The sequence below is a fragment of the Lissotriton vulgaris genome, chromosome 4_1, assembly GCF_964263255.1.
Source record: "Lissotriton vulgaris chromosome 4_1, aLisVul1.2, whole genome shotgun sequence".
In the NCBI taxonomy this organism is placed as follows: Eukaryota; Metazoa; Chordata; class Amphibia; order Caudata; family Salamandridae; genus Lissotriton; species Lissotriton vulgaris.
Genome location: NC_141691.1, coordinates 535,341,820 through 535,356,285, shown reverse-complemented (window position 1 = coordinate 535,356,285; position 14,466 = coordinate 535,341,820). Strand labels below are relative to the sequence as shown.

General features: G+C 46.4%; 1 pseudogene; it reads left to right on the top strand.

Annotated features, from left to right (window-relative positions):
- The first annotated feature begins 219 nt into the window (after window positions 1–219).
- The window catches only part of LOC147721202 (uncharacterized), a 38,965-nt pseudogene continuing 24,718 nt past the window's right edge, over window positions 220–14,466 (top strand).

Sequence of the window (14,466 nt, the reverse complement as noted above, 5' to 3'; positions counted from 1 at the left end):
GTTTTTCCAATTATGGGAAAAGTGACCACTAATCATGAGGAAATTTAATTTTGGATTGCCCAAAAAACAAACCACCTTGAAGCTGTGTTTCCTCTTAGGTGACCAAAAGACAAACCCAGAATATTAACTATGTGCTTCCCACATGGAATTGTTCCCAGATTAGGTGACTCCAACTCATGGGGTTCAGTCTTTGCAACTGTATATACCATCAGTGGCGGCATGTCAGTCTTGCCGGACAAGTTAAAAGAAATAAAAAACCAACATGGGACAGCTACTGCCCTGGATTTGGGGATGAACCAGATGGGAAACTTTCCTGTGGTGCCCGTAATGATTCTGGTCAATAATATGGGCAATGTGGCTTCTCTGGCTACATGTCAGAGGCTTTCAGTGGTCGCACAAGCCGACCATGAACAAGAGCAACCTATAATTATTACTGATGTGTACACATCAATAGGATATAATAATTTGGGAATCAGACCTACTAAACCACCTCTTGGCAAACCTATTAAGGACAAGGAAGCCAAGGTAATCCATGAGTTAGTTAAAAAACCATGGACCAAATCTAAACAAACACAAAAAGGTAAACCTCACAAAGGTTCTCCACTCCAAGACGCCCTCTGAGAGATGCTATGATTTTTGTTATCACACTAAAATCAAGGCTTCACACAGGTATCAAAGATCTGATACAGGTTCTTCTCATTCCTTGCAAGACTCATCTGAAAAGCAGTACGAGAGATGAGGGCGATCCGAGTACAGACAAGAAGCGAACCTGATGCCAAAAAGAGACTCACATTGCTCATCTGACATAAAGATAAAGGAGGAGAAATGTCCTCCATTTAAACCCCAATTTCAGAAAAAGAAACTTGTGGCTATCAATGTGGCTATCAATGCTAAATATGTAGCCGAAATTGAGAACCCTCCACCTGAACAGGAGTTGGGCAGTGACTCTCCTCAACAGGGTGGCAGCAGTCACCATAGTGCACCAGAATCTCCAGGAGTTTTTCAGCAGTGAAAGTAACTAATAACTTTGTTACAGTTGAAACCCCAAGATAGGCACTTAGCTCCTCCAGAGAGGATATATGACTTAAATGCACCAAAAAAACAATCTTCTGGGAACATTTTACTTTGTCTTATGATGTCCATTTAGCAGAGGTCGATTAGCCCCCACTCTGTCCAAAGATAAACAGGGTGAGGATGTAATACCTTTGCACAAGCCCCGACTTTATGCTGCGATCATGTTGGATGGGATAAGAACTCTCCTTAACATATCATACCCATAATGTCCCGTCCACAAGTTCAAAAACAATAGCCCATGAAATGAGATACTAAGGTACCCATTAAAGACATACTCTCACAGTTGCAGTACCAGGGTGTAATTGAACCCTGTATCCCTCAGATGAATAATTCTTCTTTTTCCTGTCCGGAAACTGGATCACTCATATCGAAACATGACAGACTAAAGACATTTAAACAGTCTTAAACGCAAATTTGCAATACAAAATACACACAGTACGCTACTAATTAATCATATAGTCCATAGGAAATGCAAAACAACCTAGGATATTTCCAAATATGTTTTTAGTCACAATCTAGCACCTTAAAGCAGGGATTGGGCAGCCTTCCCAGTGCTTGGTTTTCAAAGAAGATATGCAAGGCTCCCTATCGGCTATAGGAATATACTGGGATTATTTGCTTCCCACATTGGGTCAATTCTACATGATATTCCCCCTGAAGCACTAAACCCACATTTGGCCAGAGTTGATCACACAGTGTTAGTACTAACTGCATATGGTTATAAGTTCAACTTTCAGAAATCCCATATCACATTTTTAAGTATGCTTTTCTAAGGAAATGAACATACACACAAGGGTAATAATCTTGCCCCTCACTTTTTGGAAAAGTGTGCCCAATTGCAATCTCCCAAAAAATTAAAGAAACTGAAATCCTTTTTAGGATTCCTTAACTTTGGCAGAACATACATTCCCGATTATGCCTAATATATTAAATCACTACATTAATTAATTTGTCCTGATTTTTCCAATGCACTTTAGACATCAGAGCACACAGATACACTCAGATGTTTAGAATCTTACTTGCATGCCACACTTCACTTATTTACACATATGAATACCCCACACTAAGGGGCCCATTAGGATGGCGGGTGGATCGCCCCTGGAAGGCTGGCAGTAGCCACCGCCGGCCTGGCGGGGCGATCCGCCCGCCATCCATGCCGGAATGATCCCGCCATATTAGCATGGCTGAGGGGTCCTCGTCGGGCGGAAAGACCGTCCACCGCTTTTCCGCCCCGGTCGCCTTGTGACCGGGGCGGAAAAGGGTTCATTTGGTGGCGGTCTCTATCAGACACCCCCAGCCATATTACAATGGGCATTTACCAATGCCTTTCCGTGGAGGCAATGCCACCAAGGAAAGGCATGCGTAGTCTGCTCTGGGGCCCATTGCGGGCCCCCAGGGACTCCGGCGGGGTGTGGGGCATGCGCATGGGGAGTGCCAATAGCATATACATCACATTTATATTCCAATATGGAAATGTGTTTTGCCTCCACTATAAAAAAAATTACTGCATTGCTATTCTTGATGAGTGGCCACTTGCACAAGGGAAACGCATTATTGTCATTAAAACATGGGTTGAACGCAGACACACCAGACTGTCACAGGAGGCTGTCACAAAGGCTAAAGCCCCCATCCTAGATGGTTACAATGGACCTGTCTTTACAGACACAAACATTTTTGTAGTAGGGATATGTTTATCGCATGCCCAATTCGGTCTTACCTCTTGAATGATATAAAAAGATTATTTACACTGATGTTACAACCCAGCCTGCTATGGACTCTAAACAGCAGTATTCAGCGGTGTGTACCACCTTTGCATGGTGCAGTTGGCTGAACTAAAAGTTTCACTTCTTACACTCAAACACATGGATCCTTAATTGCCCACACTTATTGTGAGTGAATCGTATTATTGTGTACGGTCCTGTAATGATACTTTTAATTATTACATCAGAATGGGTTTAAAGATTCTAAAGGCAACACAATCAAGCATAACATGCTTTGAGTTAAGGTGGCAGATCGAAAAAATAGGTGGCCACAGGCTCATGTAATACATACATCGAGTCATCAGTGTTTGGGAGCACACATTGTAGGGAATTCTTTGGCTGATGAAGCAGCCAAATCGGCAGTGCTGCAATTATTGATTTTAAAATAAGAATATACTCTGATATTTTAGCTGTCATTAATGTCATTCAAGCTAATAATGACAACACTTCCTGGGATTTACCTTGAACCACGGAGTGAGATAGTCTTCTGTTTGCTGCTGCCCAGCCTAACCGGATACCTTTCGCGACACCCGCTTCGCGGGTGCCGCTCATTCTGTTTTCTGACTCAGCCTTACCTGGTGTGAGCGGCTCCACAGTCGGTGGAGAGCCATCGCGCTCCCAGGACGAGGCATTTACAATCTGCACAGCGCGTGAAGCCTACCGGGGGACTGCGAGGACCAGCAGCCTCAGCTCACACAGCTGGTGCCTCTTTCCCCGGCGGCCACGCCCCCAGCCTCCGCTGTTAACTACGCCTGGGTCCACTGATCGAGTGGGTGCTTCCTGGGATTTACCTTGAACCACCGAGTGAGATAGTCTTCTGTTTGCTGCTGCCCAGCCTAACCGGATACCTTTCGCGACACCCGCCTCGCGGGTGCCGCTCATTCTGTTTTCTGACTCAGCCTTACCTGGTGTGAGCGGCTCCACAGTCGGTGGAGAGCCATCGCGCTCCCAGGACGAGGCATTTACAATCTGCACAGCGCGTGAAGCCTACTGGGGGACTGCGAGGACCAGCAGCCTCAGCTCACACAGCTGGTGCCTCTTCCCCCGGTGGCCACGCCCCCAGCCTCCTTGTACTTTACTGACACCAGTTCAACCGCGACGCGGGACGCGCGCGGGACGGAGCACGGGGCGAAGCCCGGGCCAAGGGCTGGCCCGTTTAAGCCCGTTCAAGACCGGGTAAGACTGGACTGGGCCACCTTATTGACATTTTATTTTTCCCTTACGTTCAACCCTTTTGCAACACAACAGTACCTTGCTTAAACCGGACATTTTGTATTGTATTCTGATACTGTGTTCATTGACTTTGGAAATATGTCACCCAGAAGCACCAGAAATAGTAAACTTACCCATGCTGCCCAGGTTATAGGCCCAATTGACCAATTTATCGCCAAATCGAACGACGCCATAAACCAGGGTGTTCTCCTGCTAGAAAGGAGGGTCTCGCAGGACCTAGCTGCAGCCAAACGCTCATCTTTGGGTCTATTGGCAGCAGCCAAAACTCCGCAAAGCAATCTAGACCCTGGCTTGCAACAAGAGCATCTAACAGTAGCTGGTACTGTGGACTTATCAGTGTCTATTGACCTTTCAGCAACACAAATATCAAACTCTCCCACATCCCATCTTTCCCCATCAATAGAGAGAACCCCGATCCTCTTTACAAATCCACCAGATGAGGACTTTTCTTCTCCCAACACAAGGGGTCAGAGAGAAGGTGCTATTCCCAAAAAGAGGAAGGGGAAAAAAGGAAATAAGAAATCTCCCCAAAATAACCCCGACACTCGACAGGAATCCTTGACACAATTTATTGTGCACTCTCCCACCCCAGCCCAGCACATTTCCCAACCGCTGACCCTTCAACAGCAGATTACCACCACAACGTCAGATATAATAAACCTTTCCCCCGACACATATGGTAATGTATGTAGTGGGCGGGATCATGCCACTAATGACACTCATACATTAGCCTCTATAGAGACATTGATTAAACTACATCTAAAACCTATCGAACTATCGCTGATAAAAATCAAAAAATCATTAGCTTTAATAACATCTGATTTAAAAGCTAAGAAAAGTCCGATCCCCGCTCCCTCACTTCCTGCGATCCAGCCACATAAGTCAAAATCAAAAAACGTGGGAGGAATAATTCCCCATCAAACGCCCCAAGCTCACAAACAGGTGACTACCACAGCGGCAGTCCATCAAAAACCAACTAGTACATCTGTGCAGCAAACAACAACAAACACAGCTGCAAAAAAGCCCGCTAATTCCTCTGTTCCCGTCCCTCCAGTACCAACAGGCCAACCCTCCATTCCAACAAAAGCATCGACTACAGCAAAAACATCTGCACCAAAAAACGCAGCTTACAACACGAGACGTAATGGAGCTCGACCTGCCCATCTTCCCCCAGAAGCAACCCCATTCGTTATCATCATGACTGGGGTCCCAGCGCTGCACACCAATTCTGAAGAACCTGGATGGTCCTTAAAAAATAAGGTACTCCATTGGTTATCGTTGAATCGGCCACTTCCTCCCTATGCTAATATCAGAGTTGTCTCAGTCCGCAGAGTCCCCTGGGTAGGGAAGGAGCCAAAAATGATCTCAGGAGATTGCATAATAATAACTTTCGAGGATCCCCAAACAGTTGAATATATCTCCTAAAGGGGTCCCCAAACATCTCCTGAAGGAATTGGCACGAAAAGACTAGCTTTTTTCTACCCCCCTGCCAAATTCCTACCAACAGGCCCAGAGTGGAACTGGACCCAGGTAGGAAGCTGGGACAGAAACCCAGACTGGTCAAATTGGACGGGACAAGGAGGTAGAGACACCACGTCACTCCTTGATTGGAGGGGTGTTCCTACGTATAATAGGTTTGACTGCCTGGAGATGGTAGATTGACCACCATTGCCCACCCCTCTGATCGGTAGGAACTTATTTCCACTTGGTCAACCAACAACACTGCCTCCACGTTCTTCTAAAATTCTTACTTCAGCAACTAGACAGACGCTGTCATCCATTTCAGTAGCCTTACCTGATACAGTGGATGCATATTCTTCTCTATGCGATGACATTCAGCCCCGTCATCTTACCATATGTGACAGTCAAGGTGATACCCTTCCCTGCCCTCTTAATACAGATCCCTGTTTACCCTTAAAAACTCCATCTCAAAAAGGCAGTCCAGCACTCACCAATGAAACCTCGTCGACCCTCCTAGTACCAATATTATTCTGGAACGTAGCAGGGCTCCGATCAAAGATCTTAATGAAACCTTGGCTGGAATTAGTTAATACATATCAGATAATTTGTCTGCAAGAAACCTGGACAATTGACCCACTGCATATACTAGGGTATAAAACATTCCATTCCCCAGCTTGCCCATCAACACATGGTAGACCTATGGGGGGTCTTGTTGAAGTATTTCGGGGTTCCCAAGGCCTACACGCTCCAGAGATTACCCACTTACACAAGAACTGTTGGCACGGAAACTGTAAAATGCAAAGAACAAGTTTATTAAGACCCCATGGGGTGGTGGTACACTCAAACAGCACCCTTCGGTAATGCTAGAGGTATCACACCGAACATCGGTGTGACCCCGTTTATATACAATTTTGGGGCAATAAAAGTTTAGGCGGCACAAGTCAAGACACAGTTTTAGAGACATATATGGTCATGTTTTGGAATACTGCCAGCTCATTGGAGAGTTTCAAACCCGCTGGTCAGTTAGCGGCACATTCCTGAGGAGTTACGGGTCAGTGAGAACTGCGCATGTGCGGCTTGACCAGTACTAAAAATAGCCTGTTGCTGGGCAGATGAGAGTGGTCACTGGAACGGACAAAGGACTAAAGGGCACGTCGGCCACGAGGCCGCTCATGGTCTAAGATGGCTGCTGCAACATTCAAAATGGCGCTTGTCGTATATAGCCAAGTTAAGGAGGACAACGTGTAGATTCAACTAATCGCTAATCGAACGGGCCAATTACGACAGACGACCCTTTTAGCGTTTAGCTGAATCTACCTCATAATGGACATAGTCTGGATGTTCGTCCTCAATATCTATTAACATAATTTGTGTCACCTCTTTGTGCAGCATTATTTTGTCATGGGCAAGAGCTCGCCTCGATGGTAAGCAAACTGATAAGCACATTGAACATAAGGTAGGGCCACATTGGACACACAAGCATATAAAGAACATTGCTCCCACAAGTATACAGAGAATTGTCAATAGTTTCCAGCCCCAAGTTGCAATCATGGACCAGAACCATCCTGACAGCGTCCAAGTTCCATTGTCCGGGTGTATCTCGGCAGCTATTTTATGCAACTTGGAAATCGCATCATACACAGATGGAGAATTATCAGGTACGTAAACACAACAGCTGCTTCCGATGATTCTACATGCCCCCCCACGATCAGCCAAAACAACATCCAAAACCATCCTGTTTTGGAGGGTGACAATCCTGGAAATCTGTAGTTCCTCAGTAATATTCCCCAGGGCAACGGCAGTGTCATTCGCAACAGCCTCAACAACGCGAGTCAGACGTCTAATTTTCCGGCTGTTCAATGCAGCCCCCACAAAGGAGAATAGTCCCAAATTGAAATCCACATACTGTTGTAATGCAGTGTCCGTTTGATCAATGTCCTCTAGAGCAACAGTTCGCTTAACTCTGTTTAAAACAAAATCGTGATACAGAGTATAGTCGTTGTGGTACATCGGAGGGGCAATAAACACAGGGGGTAGCACAAACGATACATAGCACGTGCCCAACCACCCTACTGGAAGCTGATGGTACCCCTTCGTTCCACAGATGAAGTAGGTGTTTCGAGATGCAACAAATGAAATGCCATTCGGGCTATCAAACGTAAGAGTAATATTACATTCGCTTTTCCCCACTGCAATCGTGCCTTTGTTTCTGATGCATAAATCGGCTTTTGTGGCAATGACATTTATGACATGAGCACTAGATACATTCACATTTCGCTGATTGCTATATATTCGTGGAGCAGATACATTATCAGGCCTGTACTCTTCCCATTCAAAACGTGTACCCTCAGCCCGGGGAAACCCATCCTTGTCATGGGAACATACTTTATTCAGACGGAAAAGCACCCCCCCTTTTGTTGGCCATCTCAAGGTAAAGAGGAGGGTGTACCAGGCATTGCATGACCCATTGTGCGAAAACGGGAGCGGAATAAGTGGGGTGCCCCCTCTCTTCTGGTGCCCAGGCAACATTCCACACATCCAACAGTTAGAGGTATTAGTCATATTATGCGTGTGGTGAAGAATCTGAATGAAGCTGTTATTTAAATACGTTTGGCGATGGCGCTCTTCATGGAACGGCAATGTAAAATGAAAGTGTTCAGATGGTGCCGGGGTAGTCGGCAGCAAATGTTCACGTACAGGCACCACGAGTTCGACTACCCAGGCCATAACAGCAATTACCACAATGGTCAAGACAAAGAGAAAGGCACCCAATATTTTCTTATCACGAGATGCCGTTGGTGCCATTGTTCAAGAGAGTTTATACAAAGTATCAAATTGCACAAATTGTTCACAGGGCTTTCACCAATTGTCTCAGATACACATGCGTGTATACCTAAAAAAAAAAGAAAAAATGCGGTGCTGAACTCCGAGGTAGCCGTTGTTTTCTTCTCCGGGCCAAGACGGGTGTCTCTACTCTGGCAGAACTGATCCCCCCCCCTTGGAATTCCCGGTTTCCGTTTCACAAACCTGGAGCGGTAACCAACCAGTCTAAAAGGGGAACAAACAAAAAAAATCTTCTTATCGCGGCCGTAGATTGTAGCGCTCTCTTTCGGTAGCAGATTGGTCCGGGAAGGCTCCCTCCACTTCGGCCGACGTCACAGCTGGGCTCTTTTCCTTCTCCAAGATCTCCTTGTAGTCAGTCAGCACAGCAGGAGTCACCAGATCCGGAGAGACTCGGCGACAATGTGTTGAATGCACCCACCGCTTCCTGTTGGTCACTCGTACTGCGGTGCGGGTCGCCAGGAGGACCTGCTCGGGGCCCTTCCACCTGGGCTCCAAACTGCTTGCTCTTTCAAACGAACGGACCATCACATGGTCCCCAGGACGAAGATCGTGGCCTTCTCCAGTGGAATTATCAGGGAGCGCTTCTCGAACCTGTTGATGAATAGAGAGTAAATCATTTGTTAATCGTGCCAAATAATCATTCATCATAACACAAGGCACATCATGTATTAATCGCGGCTTGGGCACCCCCCAGATATTCATAGGGCGGCCAAACACCACCTCATAAGGCGTAAGGCCGGTTCGTGAGTGGGGTACTGATCTAAGAGAGAGCAGTGCTAACGGCAACGCATCTGGCCACTTCAACGATGTAGACGCCACAATCTTAGCCAGCTTAAGTTTCAACGTTGCATTGTACCGCTCGACCAAACCTGCTGACTGAGGGTGGAATACAGCGTGGAACTTTTGCTGAATCCCCAACCCCTTCAGTACATATTCCACAATCTTTCCAACAAAATGGGGCCCATTATCGCTCCACAAAAATTTGCAAACTCCAAAGCGAGGAAAGAATTCCTTAAGCAACACCTTAGCTGTTGTCAAAGCCGTATTGTCTTTCGTGGGGTAGGCCTCAACCCATTTGCTAAAAGCACACACCACCACTAAAACATACTTCAGGTTATTGCAGCGCTCGAGTTGGATGTAATCCATTTGAAGCACTTCAAATGGTGCAGAAGGTGGAACGAACCCTCCTTTCGGAGTATGGGTCCCCTTTCCAGGATTGTGTTGCAAGCATACCAGGCAGGTCTGCACTACTCTCTTTGCAGTATTTGCAATCTCAGGATGTTCCCAAACTCGTTGTAAAAGCCGAGTAATTGCAAGAGCTCCAACATGGGCCAGTCCATGTGTCATCTGGACCATCGCCTGCAAATAAGCCGCAGGCAATTTCCACTTCTCCATGTCTTTGCTTCTCCAACAACCCTCGTCATCTAGTACCCCATCTACTGCCCAAGCCGCAAGTTCAGATTCTGTGGCTGATTTTTGAATATCCCGTATCTCTGCTCTAGCATCGCTCCATCGCTCAGCCTGTGATTGTACCACATACATGGGGGAGCTAGTTCGGGACATAGCCGTTTGCCTTGCTATGCTGTCTGCAAAGGCATTCCCTTGACCCACTTTATCCGTAATCTTTTTATGGGCACTGCATTTTACTATCGCTACTTTCTTAGGGCAAAGCAACGCATTTAGGAGATCACGCACTAGCTCTCCGTGCATAATGTGTTCTCCGTGTGATGTCAGAAACCCGCGTTCCCTCCAAAGAAGCCCGAAGTCATGGGCCACTCCAAAGGCATACCGGCTGTCCGTGTATATGTTCACACATAATCCGGCACTCAATTCACAGGCTCTTGTTAAGGCTATCAGCTCTGCTGCCTGAGCTGATTTTTGTGGTATCCTAGCTGTTTCTACCACTGTCTTAAGTGTCGTGATCGCATATGCTGCGGATGTCGTGCCATCTGGCAGCCTTAGGCACGATCCATCAACCCACAGTTCCCCATCCACATCTGGAAGTGGCACATCCTGCAAGTCAACACGACCCTTTGTCTGTTCCTCGGTCAGGAAAACACAGTCATGATGTTTTTCTTCCTGACCCTCCTCGGCCGGATAGGGCAATAAAGTGGCAGGGTTCAAAGTAGCGCATCTTTTCAATGTAATATGTGGCGCCAAGAGTGTCAGCTCGTATCCTGTAAGTCGTGCACTCGTGAGGTATTGGGTCTTTGTTTGGTTTAACAGGGCATCTACTGCATGGGGAACTAACACCAACAATTTGTGTGATAACACTATGCCCTCACTCTGTCGTATAGCTACTGCTGTTGCCGCTACCGCTCGAAAACACCCTGGCAATCCTCGCGCTACAGGGTCCAAAAGTGCAGAGAAATATGCACATGGTCTCTGCTTATCCCCGTGTAATTGTACTAACACTGACAACGCGCACCCATCATTCTCGTGCACGTACAATGTAAAAAGTTTTGTATAGTCTGGTGTACCTAACACGGGTGCGGAGCAAAGGGCCTGCCTCAACTGCTCAAAAGCTTTCTGACATTCGTCTGTCCACTCAAGAGGCATTGGTGTGGCTTTGGACAGTAATGCTAGCAATGGTTTTATAATATGCGAAAAACCCATGATCCATTGCCTACAAAAGGACGTTAACCCTATGAAGGCACGCACATCTCTCTGCGTGCGGGGGACTGGTGTGTCTAAAATTGCTTGAATTCGATCAGATGTTAATGCCCGCCCCTCCTTAGACAACAGATGACCGAGGTAGGTCACCTGAGGTCTACAGTATTGAAGCTTTTTCTTTGAAACCTTGTGATTGTTTTGTGCCAAAAAGGAAAGCAATGCAAGCGTACTCTGTTCACATTGTGCATGAGAGTCGGCGGCGAGCAGAAGGTCATCCACATACTGGATGAGCGCCACGCCAGACTGCAATTTAAAGGAATCTAGTTGCCGTTTCAAAGCCTGGCTGTAGATGCTAGGGCTTTCAGTATATCCTTGGGGAACACGACAAAATCTATACGATTTATTATTGAGCGTAAAACCAAACAGATATCTGCTATCTGGATGAACAGGGATGGAAAAGAACGCATTCTTTAGGTCAATAACGCTAAAAGTGGTGGCTGTCGGTGGAACCAAAGTAAGCAAAGTCGTGATATCAGACACCACTGGGTATTGTGGAATAACAATTTTATTTATTTCACGCAAATCAATAATAAATCGATAGATCTTGCCATCTGAGTCTCTCTTAAGAATCGGTAGAATAGGGCTGTTACAGACATTATAAGGGACCTCCTCCACTACCCCCGCAGAAATCAAATCCTGAACAATATGTGTCAGTGCAATTTCACCTTCCTTCGAGATCTTATACTGTGGCACTCGTGGTAGAGGGGCCCCTTCCTTAACAGTAATGTGTATCGGTGGAATGCGCATCTCTCCCACATCCGTGTCTGAGGTCGCCCACAGCGTGTGTGGCAGAGAGGCCAAAGCAGGGATATCCAAAATGACATAAAATCTGTCATGTTCAATGCAATCATCAGGGTCAGGGTAGTTGTCGTTCAAGATAACCCGCACTCCCTCTGGAGCGCAGCGTATTGTCGCTCGAAAATATTTAAGCAAATCAATGCCCAGGATATTATCTGGGGTATGGGGCGATAACAAAAATTGGCCAAAACTAAAATATTTGTCAATGCATAGTGCAAGGGGCTTGGACAATGGGCTGGGGGAGGGTGTGCCATCAAACCCTACACACGTAATCATTTCGCCAGACAGGGGAGCCCTTGAAACCAAGTTTTTCGACAGAGCGCTACGAGTAGCTCCTGTGTCGACTAGAAATTGATCAGTAGAACCCAAAATACCTGCTGTTACATATGGACCTTGCTGATCTACCGGTACTTCAACTGATTCCTTACCCCATCCTACGCAATCCTATGCATGCACGTAATCCTGATGTTCCACATTTTCTCCTTCCGAAATCTGATATTGATTCCGTCTATGAAACGTGTTTCGTTCGTCCTGGCCACGGCCCCTCTCCTCAACCTGTCTACGATCACCTCCGCCACCTCTCGTTCCAGTATAACCTCCTCTTGACCTTCCACTACCTCGACCACGCTGACTACGCTGTTCGCGAAGTACCGGACAATCTTCGGCCCAATGCCCAAACTCCTTACAATAAGCACACTGATCCTCCGCAATGTCCGTACGACCATACGATGCATTTCCCCCACCGCGTCTACCTCTATCACTCCCTCTACCCTGTGTTCCCCGAACCTGCGCCAACATCACCTTCGTTTTCAATTCCTTCGTCTTTTTCTCTACACTTTCTTTAGCTTCCACCTCCTGCCGCTCATAATACTGAGCCATAGTTAACACGGACGCAGGGGTCGCCGTGGCCCAGGAACTTTCACTCGATTTCAATCGCTTAGCAATCTCTGGTAGGAGATTAGCTACATACTTATCTACAAACAGATGCCGACCCGTATCGTCTGTTAAAGATTGACCACTGTAATCATGAAAGGCTTCCTCGAAGCGTGTAAAGAAATCAGAGACCGTTTCATCGGGTTTCTGCTTGCACGACGTTAACATGGTCCAATCAATCTTTTTGGCGGGAACAAGCGTTTTCAATTTATGCAAAATAGCTGCTGGAAGATCTAAGATTAGCGGACAAGGCTTACATGCCGGTTCCCTATCTAAATCTGCAGCATTTATTTCTTTCCAGGTCCCCCCCAAGATCGTTTCATCATTAGTCTTACGAATTTGCCTCCACATATCAGGTGGTAAAATTAGCCCAAAAAACAAATCTATATCCACAAGAGTCATCACACAAGACGAAATAGCCCCCTCCACCCCTTCATAAAATGCCGCCGGATTCTTCCGAAGATCAGGTAAGGAATTTTTCAAGGCCATCACATCTGCTCTATTCCATGGCGTATATACCCAATTATACACAAAATACCCTTTCGCATCCTTCGACAACTTATCATCGTCCGTACCTTCCCCTTTTGGCGGAACATACAAAGGCGCAGCTTCACGCATAGGCATAACATGCAACGCAGAACTCTTATCTGAACCACGGAGAGAACACTCCTTAGCCCGCCCATTATTCTCCAATTCGGACTCCTTTTGCCTCCGCTTCCGTTCCTCCCGCAATTGGGTTGTCTCATCCCGCAGCTTGATCAATTGCTTGAACAGGTCGTCAACATCTGAAAGATCAAAATCACCTTTAGCTAAATTTTCACGGTACACCGACAACACTTTTGGCTCTAACGTATCAGAAAGTTCTCGATATGCGCTTACAACCTCATCAGCCAAGGAAGACAAAAAATACATCACTTCAAGATCCGTCCACCCTGCTTTCTCTGATATCAATTGATCCTGAGTAACACTATGCTTATTCACTTTACGAGCCCAACTACGTAAATGAGCGGACCTCTCCGCAGTAAACCTAAGAGCCGATACACCCTTCTTGCCCGACTTATCCCGTCCGTCATCATCAGAATCCACAGCTGGAGCCGTCGGCGTAACGTACGGAGGCGGTGACCGATCTAATAAAGAAAAATCATCAACTTCATTATTAAGGACAGGATAAAGTGGTCGGCGAATAGGAAACTGACCAGTAGTTTGCAAATTACGTTCCCGTTCCTCCCTTTCTTTCTTCTCCTGAGTCTCCTTTTCCTCAAGCTGTAAAGCCTTATCCCGAGCAGCCTTGCGCTGCTCTTTGTCCGCCAAGGCAACCTCACGCTTCATTCGCTCACGCGCCGCTTTCTCCCACATTCGCACACAATCAAACATATTTTGTCTAGACCTTCGTTGAAACATACATTGTTCCACAAATTGGATTTTACTCAAATCGTATGACCCGTGTAGGGGCCATTGTAATTCGGAATCAGCCTTAGTGTACTTATGCCATAATTTACTGTACATAATAGGTGGAAGGCCGAATTTAATATACATATCCCTATTTGGTGTTCCCTCTGGGGGAGCCGGCTGTGATTCCGCTAACCTAATTGAGGTACCATCTCCTAAACAACACATTCCCCGTAATGTACTGAAAACAGGCATGTTCAAAGAGTATCACGAAAGTGTGACACCGGACAAAATGGCACTT